Source organism: Panthera uncia, assembly GCF_023721935.1.
Source record: "Panthera uncia isolate 11264 chromosome D3 unlocalized genomic scaffold, Puncia_PCG_1.0 HiC_scaffold_8, whole genome shotgun sequence".
Taxonomy (NCBI): domain Eukaryota; kingdom Metazoa; phylum Chordata; class Mammalia; order Carnivora; family Felidae; genus Panthera; species Panthera uncia.
Window position 1 is genome coordinate 14,507,653 of NW_026057586.1, and position 12,403 is coordinate 14,520,055.

At 51.1% G+C, this 12,403-nt stretch overlaps 1 protein-coding gene across 2 annotated transcripts in view; it reads left to right on the top strand.

Moving 5' to 3' along the window:
- The first annotated feature begins 7,676 nt into the window (after positions 1 to 7,676).
- Positions 7,677 to 12,403, top strand: part of RNF152 (ring finger protein 152) — a 79,263-nt gene continuing 74,536 nt past the window's right edge. The window contains exons 1-2 of one of the 2 annotated variants that reach the window (XR_007455321.1): positions 7,677 to 7,735; positions 8,984 to 10,378. The gene's annotated coding sequence lies outside the window, so the exon portion shown is untranslated. Of the gene's footprint in view, positions 7,736 to 8,983; positions 10,379 to 12,403 lie in introns of those variants that run through there. The other variant, XM_049619778.1, reaches the window with a different exon arrangement.

Sequence of the window (12,403 nt, forward strand, 5' to 3'; positions counted from 1 at the left end):
GGTTCCATGCTGACAGCAGAAAGCCCGATGCGGGGCTCGAACTCATGAACAATGAGATCATGATCTGAGCCGAAGTCAGACATTTAATTGACTGAGTCACCTGGTGCCCCAAGAGTTCAACATACAGATTTTGAGAGGACACATTTCAACCCATAACATAGGGTAAGTATAGCTATTAGAAAGTCCGTATGCCTGAAGCCCAGAGTGAGAAATCTCAGGTCACGTCATAATTCTTTATCCCACCATACCCACCTCCCTCCCCAGTATGATTTGGAAATAACCCTAAATCCCACTTTGGCTGAGCTGGAGTAGCTAGGTTATAACAGATATGTGAAGAAACAACTTCGGGAAAATCCCCTGAGAGCTGATACAGGAAGCTAGGAAGCATGACTCTGGAAGGGAAAATAGAAACTCCTGATTGGTCATCAAAACGAACATTTATGAAGCACTGATCATGTGCAGGCATGAGCCCTCTATTCTGTATGATGCTGGGGTGTGTGTGTGTGTGAGCGGATGAAAGGAATAAACAAGAGTTCTAGTCTTTAAGGATATGTTGTTGTGCACATGGCAGCTTGCTATGATGTAAGGCAGAGTGCACTAAGTTCGAAATAAAAGAACAATGATACGCCACAAGAATTCACAGAAAGTAAAAATGAATCTGGTTGGAGAAATTTGAGTGAGCTTTGAAGGGACAGAAGGTGGGCACCTGGGTGGCTCATTTGCTTAGCGTCTGACTCTTGATTTCAGCTCAGGTCATGATCTCACAGTTTGTGGGTTCAAGCCCCACGTTGGGCTCCATGCTGACTCTCTCCCTCTCTCTCTGCCCCTCCGCCACTCTCAAAATAAGTAAATAAACTGAAGGGACAGAAGATCATGGTGAGAGACAAAGATGTAGACAGCCTTGTAAACTTGAAAGCACCAAACCTTTGGGGATTGACAATTATAAATGGTCACGTAGCTGCATAAGGTTCAAACAAAGGGTGAGGGTGAGGAGAGGGAAGAACAGATCCACTTGAAATCTGGGGATGATTTGGGGCCCTGAAGTGCTATGAGCCACTGTGTCAGGCTTAGAAGCCACTTGCTGACGGAGGGCTACAACAGGAGCAGCTTGGAAGAGGCTGAGATGCATTTCAGCCAAATGCAGTGGAATTGCCTGGAGACTGTGGTCCACGGCAGAAATCTTGGTGCAGATAGTCAGGGGAAGTGCTTTGGGTTTGGTAGACCTGGGTCAAGTTTGCATTCACCATTTACCGGTCCTATCTTATTGGGCAAGGTATGTCAGTGGTGTAGGCATCAGTCTCCTTGTCTGTAAAGTGGGGGTGATCATACTACTTCTACGTCATACTTGGGAGGATGAAATACTGTAGGTTATGGTCAGCAACATTATCTGGTACACAGGCCCAGTTACTGTTCACCAACAAAAAGCAAGTTATCCTTTACTGATTTTGGACTTGATGGTTCTCTCGCCCTGTAGCAGAATAATTTGGGTTCTTTAGAACAGCCAAATATGAGAACGTGCCAAACCGCTGTGGACAACGGTGAAGCAGAAAGGTTGGGAATGGAGTGGAGGGTGCTTGACTCCATCTCCCTTCCCAGTGCACTCCACCCACCGGGAGGGAGAGAATCAAGAGGAAAGACATTAAAGCAAAAAGAGTAGAAAGCATATAGAGAATAGCCTATTCAGCATTGCGCTATCCTGGCCCCTTACAGGGGTCTGACCTCTAGGTGATGCAGACCAGAGGTTGACATCTCTACTCCTGACCACTAGAGGGTGCCCTGATTTGACCCTTGGGATCCAGAAGGGCCTAAAACAGATGTTTGCTTCCTTCGTGTTGGAGAGATTGCAGCTCAGAATGACTGTGGCTCAGAGGGGAGACAGTGGGGAGAAGGGGCGGGTGAAGCCGGGTCTGGACCTGGGTCGGGTAAAGGGGTGCCAGGTCAGCATGAGTAAGATGCAGGCTAGGAATGGAGTATGGAAGGATGCATTGCCGAAGGACTGGAGCCAGCTTCGTGGACCAGTAGGGCAAAGTGGTAGATGCAGCCTTGGGTCTGAACAATGGTGGTGGAACCTCCTTGTTGTTGTTTTCCTTTTCTCCTGTCTCAGAGCTGCACCACTGTGCCATCCGGCAGCTGGATCAGCAGGTTAGCCGAGGGGAGATCAGTGGGTTCCAGGAACCTGACAGCCGATGGAAAGGAAAGATAGGGAGGACAGTGATTGATGGGCATGGGTGAACAAATGGATGAAAAGAGAATAGGACAGATGATGGACGGGAGGGACAGTGGGTAAGAAAGGAGCTGCATAGTCCAAATCTTCCCTGGCCGATCGGATGTGGTCCCTCCAGCCCATTAGGCAGTGAGAACAGTGTCTCATGTTGATGGTACAGTATAAGGAATTCAGTTTATAATGATTTCCCTCTACTGAGAGCAGACATTAGCAACTGACCGGTGGATATGAGGATCTTGCTCAACCCCAAACTGTACAAATGTGATGAGAACACAGCAGACACCTGCTGTTGAGGGGGGTGCCTAGAGGACTTTGGTATCATAGTCTAAGGCTGACATTCAGCCAGGACGCACCAAATGGCTATATTGTTTATGGTCATCGTCCAAACAAATTGGTGGATGCCTAGGCCTACAGCTGGCTAAACATGTTGACTGTTACCCCGACTATGCTCACATAACTCTAGACAGCTGCTCTATAATGTCTGCTGTACCTATCAAAGATGAGGCTAAAAAACAATGAGTTGTCTTTGTTCAATCCATCACCACTTTTAGAAAAGCGATCTAGATGTAGTTCCTTGAAGGTCCTATGGGGTTTCCAGAGTACTTCAGTATTTTGTTCCCGAGAGGTTTCATTGTCCTTAGATCCAGAGTACCTGGCTGTAAGTAGGTAAGAGATTTAACAATGTATCCAATAGAGTACCTTTCTCACTTGGTATACCTTATCAGAAGAATTAGTCTGTCGGAATTGGCTTCAGTAGGGCCCCCAAATAAAAACCAGTTTTGAAATGTGCACCCTTTTTAGCAATCGTTATCGGTAAACTTTATCTAGACTATCTATCGTTTAAGACAACTTTTTTAGACTTTTAAAAAGATTATATATGCCCCTAAAGTGGCAAATATCCCATAAGGGAAAAGTAAATTTGCAAATTGAGTGAGAAAAACTCACTCTTCTTCCCTTACTTTCACACAGACCACTGTATTTCTGAGACTTCCGGTCACCAAAGGGATGGGGTTTTTTTTCCCCCGCAAGCAATTCTCCATGACACCAGCTGGGTGTCCTACAATTCAACTCCATTCTCACACTGGAGATAGAGCCAGATCCCACAGGTCGAAGGTTCAGTCCTACAAGCCTGCTGCCCTGTCTCCCAATTGCAATTCCACGTGGTCACCTGAACACCTGACCACCGGTGGGCCATAAAGCAGGCGTTTATGGCCCATCACTTCCTCCTCAGTTTCAATTAATTTGTTAGAGTGGCTCACAGAACTCCGGGAAACAGTTTACTTACTGTTTATCAGTTTATCATAAAAGGATATGATAAAGGATACCGATGACCATCCAAATAGAAGAGATGTGAAGCAGAAGGTAGGTGGGAAGGCGCTGGGAGTTTCCATGCCTTCTCTGGGTGCTCCTCTCCCCCGCCCCCCACCCCCGACTTCTTCATACTCCCCAACCTAGGAGCTTTCCAAACTCTGCTTTGGGGACTTTCATGGACACTTCATCACATAGACCTACTCAATAGTTAAATCCATTTCCAGCTTCTCTCCCCTCCCTGGAGAAGGGGATGTGGGGCTGAAAATTCCAAGCTTCTCCTCATGGCTTGGACTTTTGGGTGACCAGCACTCAGCCAGGAGCCCACCAAAAGTCACTGCATTAGAACAAAAGACATTCCTATCACCCTGGGAATCCTCAGGGGTTTAGGAACTCAGCATCAGCAACTGGGGGCAAAGGCCAAATATTAGAACAAAAGATGCTCCTGGTGCCTTTATCACTTAGAAAATTACAAGGGTTTCAGGAGCTCTGTGCCAGGAACCGGGGGCAGAGACCAAAAATACAGTTTCTGCTATTTCACCCAAATCATTTGGTTTAATTATCCATCAGGACGGATGATAATGTGTTTGGTTAAATATGGCTCCTTCGCTCATCACTGACAGCATGTGAAAGCTGGCTGACTGCGGGGTGCTTCTTCGATGTTTCCAAACAACTCTACTGAGGTATAATATACATACCATGAAATCCACTTGGTTTAACATTTTTTTTTAATGTTTATTTATTTTTGGCAGAGAGAGACAGAGACAGAATGCGAGCAGGGGAGAGGCAGAGAGAGAGGGAGACACGGAATCTGAAGCAGGCTCCACGCTGTCAGTGCAGAGCCTGACGTGGGGCTCGAACCCGTGAGCTGTGAGATCATGACCTGAGCCAAAGTCGGACGCTTAACCAACTGAGCCACCCAGGGGCCCCTGAATCCACTTGTTTTTAAGTGTGCAACTATTACCGTGATTCGGTTTCAAGATGCAGTTTTGACATGTAAAACTCATACGTGTTAGACAACTCACCTTCACTGTTGGGCTGGATTAAGATCTTTCGGGGTTGTAAGCATCCAGCAGGGTTTGCTTGTTCCTTGTCCTGATTCCCCTCTTTCTTTCTCTTCTCCTCCCCCTGCTTCCCTCCTTCTCTTCTGTCCTCTTCATGTGTTAGGTGCTCCGGGTAGAAGGTGAAAGATAATCCCTGCCCTCAAGGAACAGTAAGACAGTCACAAAATCCATGAAAAGACATCATCACATTCTTCTGTGGAAGCATCATCCCCCATAGAAGGGGTGTCTTTGGGGTTGTGGGGTCACGTTTGTCTCAGCCCCACCCCACCTTCTCAGAGACTTAAGGGCTCAGGCCAACAAACACTTGTTGGGTACCTGTGCTCAATGCTGCGGGTATAAGGATGAATAAAAGCTCATCCCTGTCAGGATTTAAACAGCTTTAGTTCAACCTCAGGTGACTAAGCATCAGTCAGTGTTACCAGTCTGACTGACCTTGTGACCCAGTCCTGGTCTCCCGACCTTTGCCCGTGGGAAGTACAGACGCATCTCTTGGGCGCTGTCTGAGAAGGGCTCACTGCCTGCCCTGCTCCCTCACTTCCTGCAGTGAGCTCCTCGAAGGGCCCTCCCTGGCCCCTGAACTAAAATTTCAGATTTCTTCCCACGCAGAGACTTCATCACCCCCTCTCCTGCTCCTCCCTTTGCCTTTTCACCCTCCAACGTGCAATTCATTTTACTGATTTGTTAGGCTGTATATTCTCTGCTTTCTCTGTTTGAGCGTGTGTCCTGTGAGGGCAGCGATTCGGGTCTGTTTTCTTCTCTCTCCCGATCCTAGTCTGTACTCAAAGAATATCTGTCCAATGAACTCATGAATATCTGATCTTTATGTTGTTCCTCAGGACCAGCGCCCATCCTGATGGGTGTCTCCGTCTGGCATGTGAGGCCAGAAGCTTTGACCACGCTGCCCGCCAGCTTGCAGCTCCGAACCCTGCCCGGCCGTGGCCGCCTTGCTCCTGGACCGGCCTCACTGAACACTCCGCTCAGACGTGTCGCTGCCTGTTCCTCCCCTGACTCAAACGGTTGCTGCCTTCCCCGGGGGGCTGCCCCCGACTAGTCTTAGAACTGGCCTATCCCAGTCTGCCCCAGTTAATTAACCTTCTCTACGTGACAGCTTCACAAGACTGGACAGAAGGCAGAACACCCATGATGTCGTGTGAATTAAAATGCCAGCCAGCGGGAATGAATGAGTAAGAATGCAAGTGACCCCACACCACGCCGAATGCGCGAATCCTCCCAAGGGGTTGTTTTGAAAGCAGCTGAAAGAAGAGTTTAAATATTTTGGAATAATTACTGGTCCCTGAAATTAGCTTCTTAAAAGTAGGCTTTAAAAACCCTCGTGTATAATCATAATATTTATAGGCTAAACTTTCCCGGTAAAATATTTGGGTGTGATAACTTACCATCCTATTCCAAGCTCCTGGTCACCATCAGAGATTTCAACACTCTCGTTAGCATCTCATTGAAAAAAAACCTTTTTTTTTTTTTCTTCTGCCCTGAAATTGAGGCCGAAAATAAAGACTCCTAAAGTCTGCTTCAAGAATACCTGAGGCTTTTAAAGCCCCCATCTAGTTTTCACTCCTGCCAGGTGCAGCGAGGAACTTCAGGGAATGAAGGGAAAAGGGGTAGGAGCCAAGTGAACGCTTTAGTTAGGAGAGAACTGACAGCCATCGAGCTATAAACCTGTCCCTGGGTGACTGATTTCTGTATGTGCTTAGTGACAACACATTTGGAAAGACCATTAACAGGTTTTACTCGTGGAACAAGGAGGGTCGATTGAGTACACTTTGAATTTTAGTAGGTCATACAGGGCCCCCTCGTTGGTTCACAGGGTTTCCTTTCTTTGGGAGAAGCACTTCAATGAGCTTTTGGCAAAGGTTAGAATGGGAGTTCTTTCTTTGTGGACAAGACAGTAGGACAGAAAGACAGCTCCACTCCAGCAGGAGTGGAAAGGCTGCATATGCTCTGTTGATGGATTCAGTAAAGCCCTGGTGCTGAAGATCCGGGCAGGATGGTCAAGGCTCATCTTTACCAGAGTCATAGAATAGAGTTTTGGATCTTCATTCTGCATAGAAATCCTTTAAAAAGAGCACGGATACCCTCCTCTACGGGAGACTCCCCCTCCTTCATTCCCCAATTTTGCAGTCACAACAAGAGGCAAGAGACCAGGTCTTTACATTTCCTTGGAGGAAGTAGTCATTCTAAGCAGGGTTTCAAGGTGGAGAATAAGGTGGGCCTCGGTGGGTCGCACCTGCCATATAACCCTCAGGACTTGCACCTGCCTCTTTCCTACTCCCCGACCCCTCCCAGGGAGCGAGGCAGTGGGGTGTGTGTGTGGGGGGGTGGGGCGGGGTATCTGTTCCGGCGTCTCCGGACGCGTCCTCCACTCCACAAAAGCAGGACCGCTCCCTGCTTGGATTACGTGAACTTTTAGGGGCAGCCCAAAAGTATCTGAGGTGACGCGGATTCCAGTCCCTCGGTCGCCAGCCGCACATTTGTCCCCGCCAGCCTCTGCCCCCACCTCGGCTCCGCTCTGGAGCCGGCCGAACGCGGCCTCTTCACACCTGATCGTCGCCCAGGTCCCCCCCTTGCGCGAGGGGAAAGACAACGCCGAGGTCCCGGCCGAGGTTGGGCACTTGGGGCGTGGCCAAGGGAGCGCGCGAGCCAGCGTGGGCAGCTCCGCGCTCGGGGTGTCGGTGTGGCAGGCCGGACTGACAGACGCAAGTCCCCGACCCGCCGCCGCGGGGGCGTGGAGGGGGGGAGGTGTCGGAGGAGGTGGAGCCGCCGGGGAGGGGCGGTGCCGCGGGGAGCGGAGCCCGGCCTCCCGCCCCCACCCCCTTCGGTGCCTGGGTCTGGGCGGTGACACAAAAAGCTCCCGCTCGGAGCCGAGCGCCTGGCGGCGGTGTCCGACCGGGAGCGCCGAGGGCGGCGGGCAGGTGGGGCGCCTCCCGCAGGGTCGAGCCGGGGGCAGGGGCTGCGGGCGCCGACGCCGCGCCCCCCGCGCCCGCCCCTCAGCCTGCCGCTGCGCGCGTCTGGCGGAGCGGGTGGCGGGCGCGCCGGGACCACCCCGCGATGCTACCGCTACCGCTACCGCTACCGCCGCCGCCGCCTCTGTAGGGAGCGCCCGAGCCCGCTGCGGAGAGAGGTCGGTGACTTTCGGTTTGTTTCTCTGCCCTGGCCCTCCCGGGTCGGGGGCGGCGAGAGGGGCGCGAAGGGCTGGATGTCTTCGCCCCCACGGCGGCCGCGCCCGGAGCCAGGGAAGCGGGGAAGGGGAGCCGCCGCCTGGTGTGTCGGGGGGCGCCTTTTGCACAGTGGATGGGGGGAGTCGGGCCGCAGGGGTCCCGGGAAGGGGAGCGCGGGCCACAGCGGGGCGGCCCCCGGGCGCCGGGGACGGGGTCCCTGGAGTTGCGTGTCTCCGGAGCGCTGGCGGAGTTGGGCTGGCGGCTGGGGCGGGGGAGCGGCGCTGTCGGCGGCTCCTCCGAGTCCTCGGATGCCCCCTGGAGCTCCGGTCCGAAGGAGCGCGTCTCGTGCCCGCGCCGCGCGCGCCCCTGAGGGTGCACGTGCGCGCGCGCCCCAGCGGCGCCCCCACCCCGCACGCGCCCCGGGATGGTCCCCTAGCGAGCCCCTGGTCGAGCGCGTTTCCCGCCCCCCAGAAGTTGCCCTCGCGCGCCACTCCGCCGCCCCGGAGCCCCTCTCGGGAGGAGAGGGAGCAGTGGCGGGCCAGATGTTGGGGGGTCTTTTGTGCGGACCCACGTGCCTGGGGCGCCTGCTCCTGGAACGGCAGCGGCAGGACAAAGCAGGCTGGACGCGTGGGACGCTGCACGCGAGGCTGCCGTCCCCGAGCCCGCCTAGGGTGGGGGTGGGGCGGGGGGAGCGCTGCACGGTTTTGGAAAGAGTAGAGAAATCGGCTGAACAGAGTGACAGTGACTTGATGAGGTGGCGGACAGGGGCGAAAGAAAGGATGCTTGTGAATGCAGCGCCGCTGTGTGTGTGTGTGTGTGTGTGTGCGTCTGGGCGGGTGACCGGGCGCCCCGCATTCCCATATAACCTGGTTTACTAGTATATTTTGCTAGTGTGTGTTTGCCCCAAGATGTTATTCTACGCCTTCTCGTCTTTCTTTCCTTTTGAGGGGTTACGGTTGCTGGTAGAAGCTGTGCCACCGGGGAACTTAGGGGTGGGGGAGACTGCAGCGGAGTGGGGGGAGGGAGGTATTTATCCTGTAGAGACAATTAGGGAGCGTTACGCCCCCTCCGCGGCTGGCGGGCGTTCCACGCCTCCGCCGCCTTCCTCCACCTCCCGGTGCACCCACTCCACCGCCGCTGGCCGGGGAGGGTGCTCGGATTTCTTTCTCTGCTGCGCGTATCTAACCCTTACTGCATGTATTTCACTGCAGGCTGAACAAAGCTCAGGCTCAATTGTGCTTCCTGCTTGTCAGCCTCTTGCCTCCCAAACGCGTACCGTTTCCACTTGATGTCATCATGCAGAAGGGGGTGAAAGGGACTCGGTGACAGATGCAGGTAACCCCCAGTAGTCTGGGTAGCCGCCTGGGTGTCTCTGGGTCATTTGGGCCAGCAGTGTTTGCACGGGGCTGTTTGGGTGGTTTCTGCATCCATTCCTTTGCTGTCTGTGTCGAGGAGCCTGGGGGCTGCTGAAACTCCTGGGTCTGAGAAGGAAATGGCAAATGACTTGAAACCTTCCTTTTGAAAAAGTCATTGAGGGCAGGGTGCGTTTGGGGTCGAATAAATTCCACCGGGTTTCTACTGATGGGAATTTTGATAGAATCAATACATAGACAGTTGTGTCTGAATGTGGGGTTTGGATATATGCCTGCTTTCTTATCTGTAGTGATACATTTTGGCTCCAGTCTGGTAATGGATATCGCTTGTTGAAAAGGTATGGCTGGAAGGCCGGTTATAAATTTGACCAGTGCTCAATTAGGGCATTGGTCAGATGTAGTAACCTTCTTACGAAATAATGTCTCTCCTCCAAGCCTTCATTGTAATAGTGTTTGCAATATCAGGAGGGACATGCCAGCAGTAAGTTAACTGGGAGGTGGAAGGGAGGGCAGTTGGGGGAGCAGAAAGAGAACAGAGAGCCGGGAGCGTTAGTTAAGTTTCCATTTACATAGCCATGAACCATTAGGCTCTCGGTCTGCATTTTATCTTTAGGTCGTTGGTGCTTTTCCAAAAACTCTGGCCGGTACCTTTCTTTCCAAGGATAGTTCTGCTTCGATGTCGAGCTAACGAAATCTGGGGTTATCTCGATAGAGCTCCATGAAAAGGTAACCTTCAGACATACCAGGACACCTTGGCACTGGCATTGTCTCCTAGAGGGCAGAGTCCTGGCATCCTGCACGAGGAGCAGAGAATAAGAATGGTGATGGGGGTGGACTCAAGGTTTATCTTGCTGGGAGAAGCGATTGCGGAGGGCCACGGGCTCCTGGTGCTCTGTCTTCTTGCACTGCAGCCACAGCAGTGCCGTGGCTATGGCAGCCTCTCTCGTCACCATTTCCGCCCCCAAACCCACAGAAAGATAAAATTGAAAAACTTGAAACATGTGTCATTCACCTCTAGGGTAGTTGTGTTTTGAAAGGGGACTTTGAAAAAACAGGAGTGGCACTGGCATTGATCCCTATACTCAGAGCATCCAGGAATCCCTGGGAGAGGTGAGAGAGTTATCTGGTCTCAGCTAGAACAAAGGCCACCGCTTTGGGAAGATCAGATTTGTAATGGTGTTAGGATAGAGGTACTTTGACAAGTAATTTTAATGTCAGCAATAATGCAGGGTGTGTGCTGTGTTCCAGCAAGAGGAAAAGCCACGTGATGGGATAATAGGGAGTGTTAATAATGCAATAGAAACAAAGGGTGTGGTTTTTTTTTTTAATAGAAAAAATAAATACCTCACACACAAAATTCCCCATGGGAAGACCAGTTGCCTGCACATGTAAATGCACGTCCAAGAACAAAGATAGCCATAGTGCAGTGTTAGGTTTCCTGTGGTTTTAAACTGTGTGCGGTAATAAATCATAATAAAGTGTTGTATTGATGCTTATTTTGGTTTTTCTTTTTGTAGGTGGAGGCTCCCCGCCCCCAGATGTCTGCAGTAGTGTTTAGCTGTAGGCTGGGGGAGCCCTAGAAGGTTGTCAGACCAACCTTTGCGTCCAGTGCCCGAGTCCTTTCTACAATGTTCATTTAATTCATTCAGCAGATGTTTATCAAGCACCTGATAGATCATAGACTGTGAAAGATGCCAAGGGGTGGGGGCGTGGGGTGACTGGAGACATAAAAATGAACCACCTTCAGGGAGCTTCTCAGAGACCTGATTCTGATTAAATTCAAAGGAAGCTAGAGAGAGAGGAACAAAGGGTGGTATTGGACTGCTGAGGGAGGACTGTTGAGGGACTATGATCATTGAATGCCTCTTTCATTGGGGAGATCACTACTTCATAAGTGACCGGACCTGTTGTCCGAAGGTGACCTTGTCTTCAGCTCTTCAGCTAAATTCCATGTGAATGTTTAGATTTCACCATTGTTGAAAGGTCATTCTGTTTCATTCTTTATTCCCTCAGAGTTGCTTGAACCTGTCTATCCTGTCTGCACCCTCTCCTTTTCAAAGAATTACTTGGATTTTGAAACAAACCCTGCTTTTTTGTATTATCTGATTTAGCAAACAGTTGGTGGGAGCGGGGAGGCACTTTTGCAGGTTCTGTCTTTTATAAACAGAGACGTATTGGCAATGTAGGTTAGGTTATGTTGCAGTAAGAAATCACCTCCAAATCTCTGGTTAAATACAGATTTCTTTCTCTCCCATACGATGTGTCCTGCGTGGTCAGCAGGTGGGCCTTGCTCGTCATAGTCCCTCTAGGACCCAAAGTGATGGAGGTGTGACCCTGAGTGTGTGTGTGTGAGGTCCCTGCAGTGTGGGAAAGGAAACTCTGGAGGATCTTGCTGTCTGTATTCACGACACCCACGTCACCCACAAGTGACTTATGTTGCTTTGGCCACAACTAGTCCTATGATGCCATTTGAACCCCAATTCAATATTTCTCGCCCTGCAGAAGGGACAGCTGGATATAGGTGAGCCTCTCTCATGACCTCCGCAGGTGGTGTGGCCTAGATGAGGTTATGAAGTGTGTTCCCGTGGGGCTAGCTCATGCTTTGTAGACATTGGGTGTTTACGAGTGCCAGTGCGATGAATGAATAATAAATATCTTAAGGAATTTGGTCCTGCCCCACCATGGTATTTACTGATATGTTGGTGTTATATATACTAATGTGATTGTCCATTGATCATCAAATAAAAAATTACAGTGTTCTCTCTTGTTGCCTGTTTTGAGTAGTTGTTTATTCTGAAGCGATAGGCAAGGAGGTAGTTCCAGGGCTAGTTCTAGGAGGTTCTGTGTTTAGCATTATGTAATAGAGAGCTGTTACTTACAGACTTTCTCTCCCTCACCATCTGCCTCTTGTCTAAGACTTCCTGAGTTTGTCTGGAACAGCCTGGGGTAGAGAAGGAGTGGTCGTGGGCCTAATAAGGGCCACAGCTAAGATTTCGAGGGGGCAGGCATGTGTGTAGGGTGGCCTTGGGTCACCCCCTTGTTACTCTGATGTTTAGAAAAGGCACTTTGGATATGTGCTGTTTTCTGGTCACGGGACCGCCAGAACACTGGGTTGGTGTTCTGGCACATTCGTGCTTCCATCAGCCACCACGTTGACAACGTGGTCAACGAAGGTGGTCAGTTTTAAAGCCTTCCTCACCACGCTGTCCCTCAAAATGGTTGGGTGCTGAGGGGTAGGCATTGCAAAGGGCTGTGGAT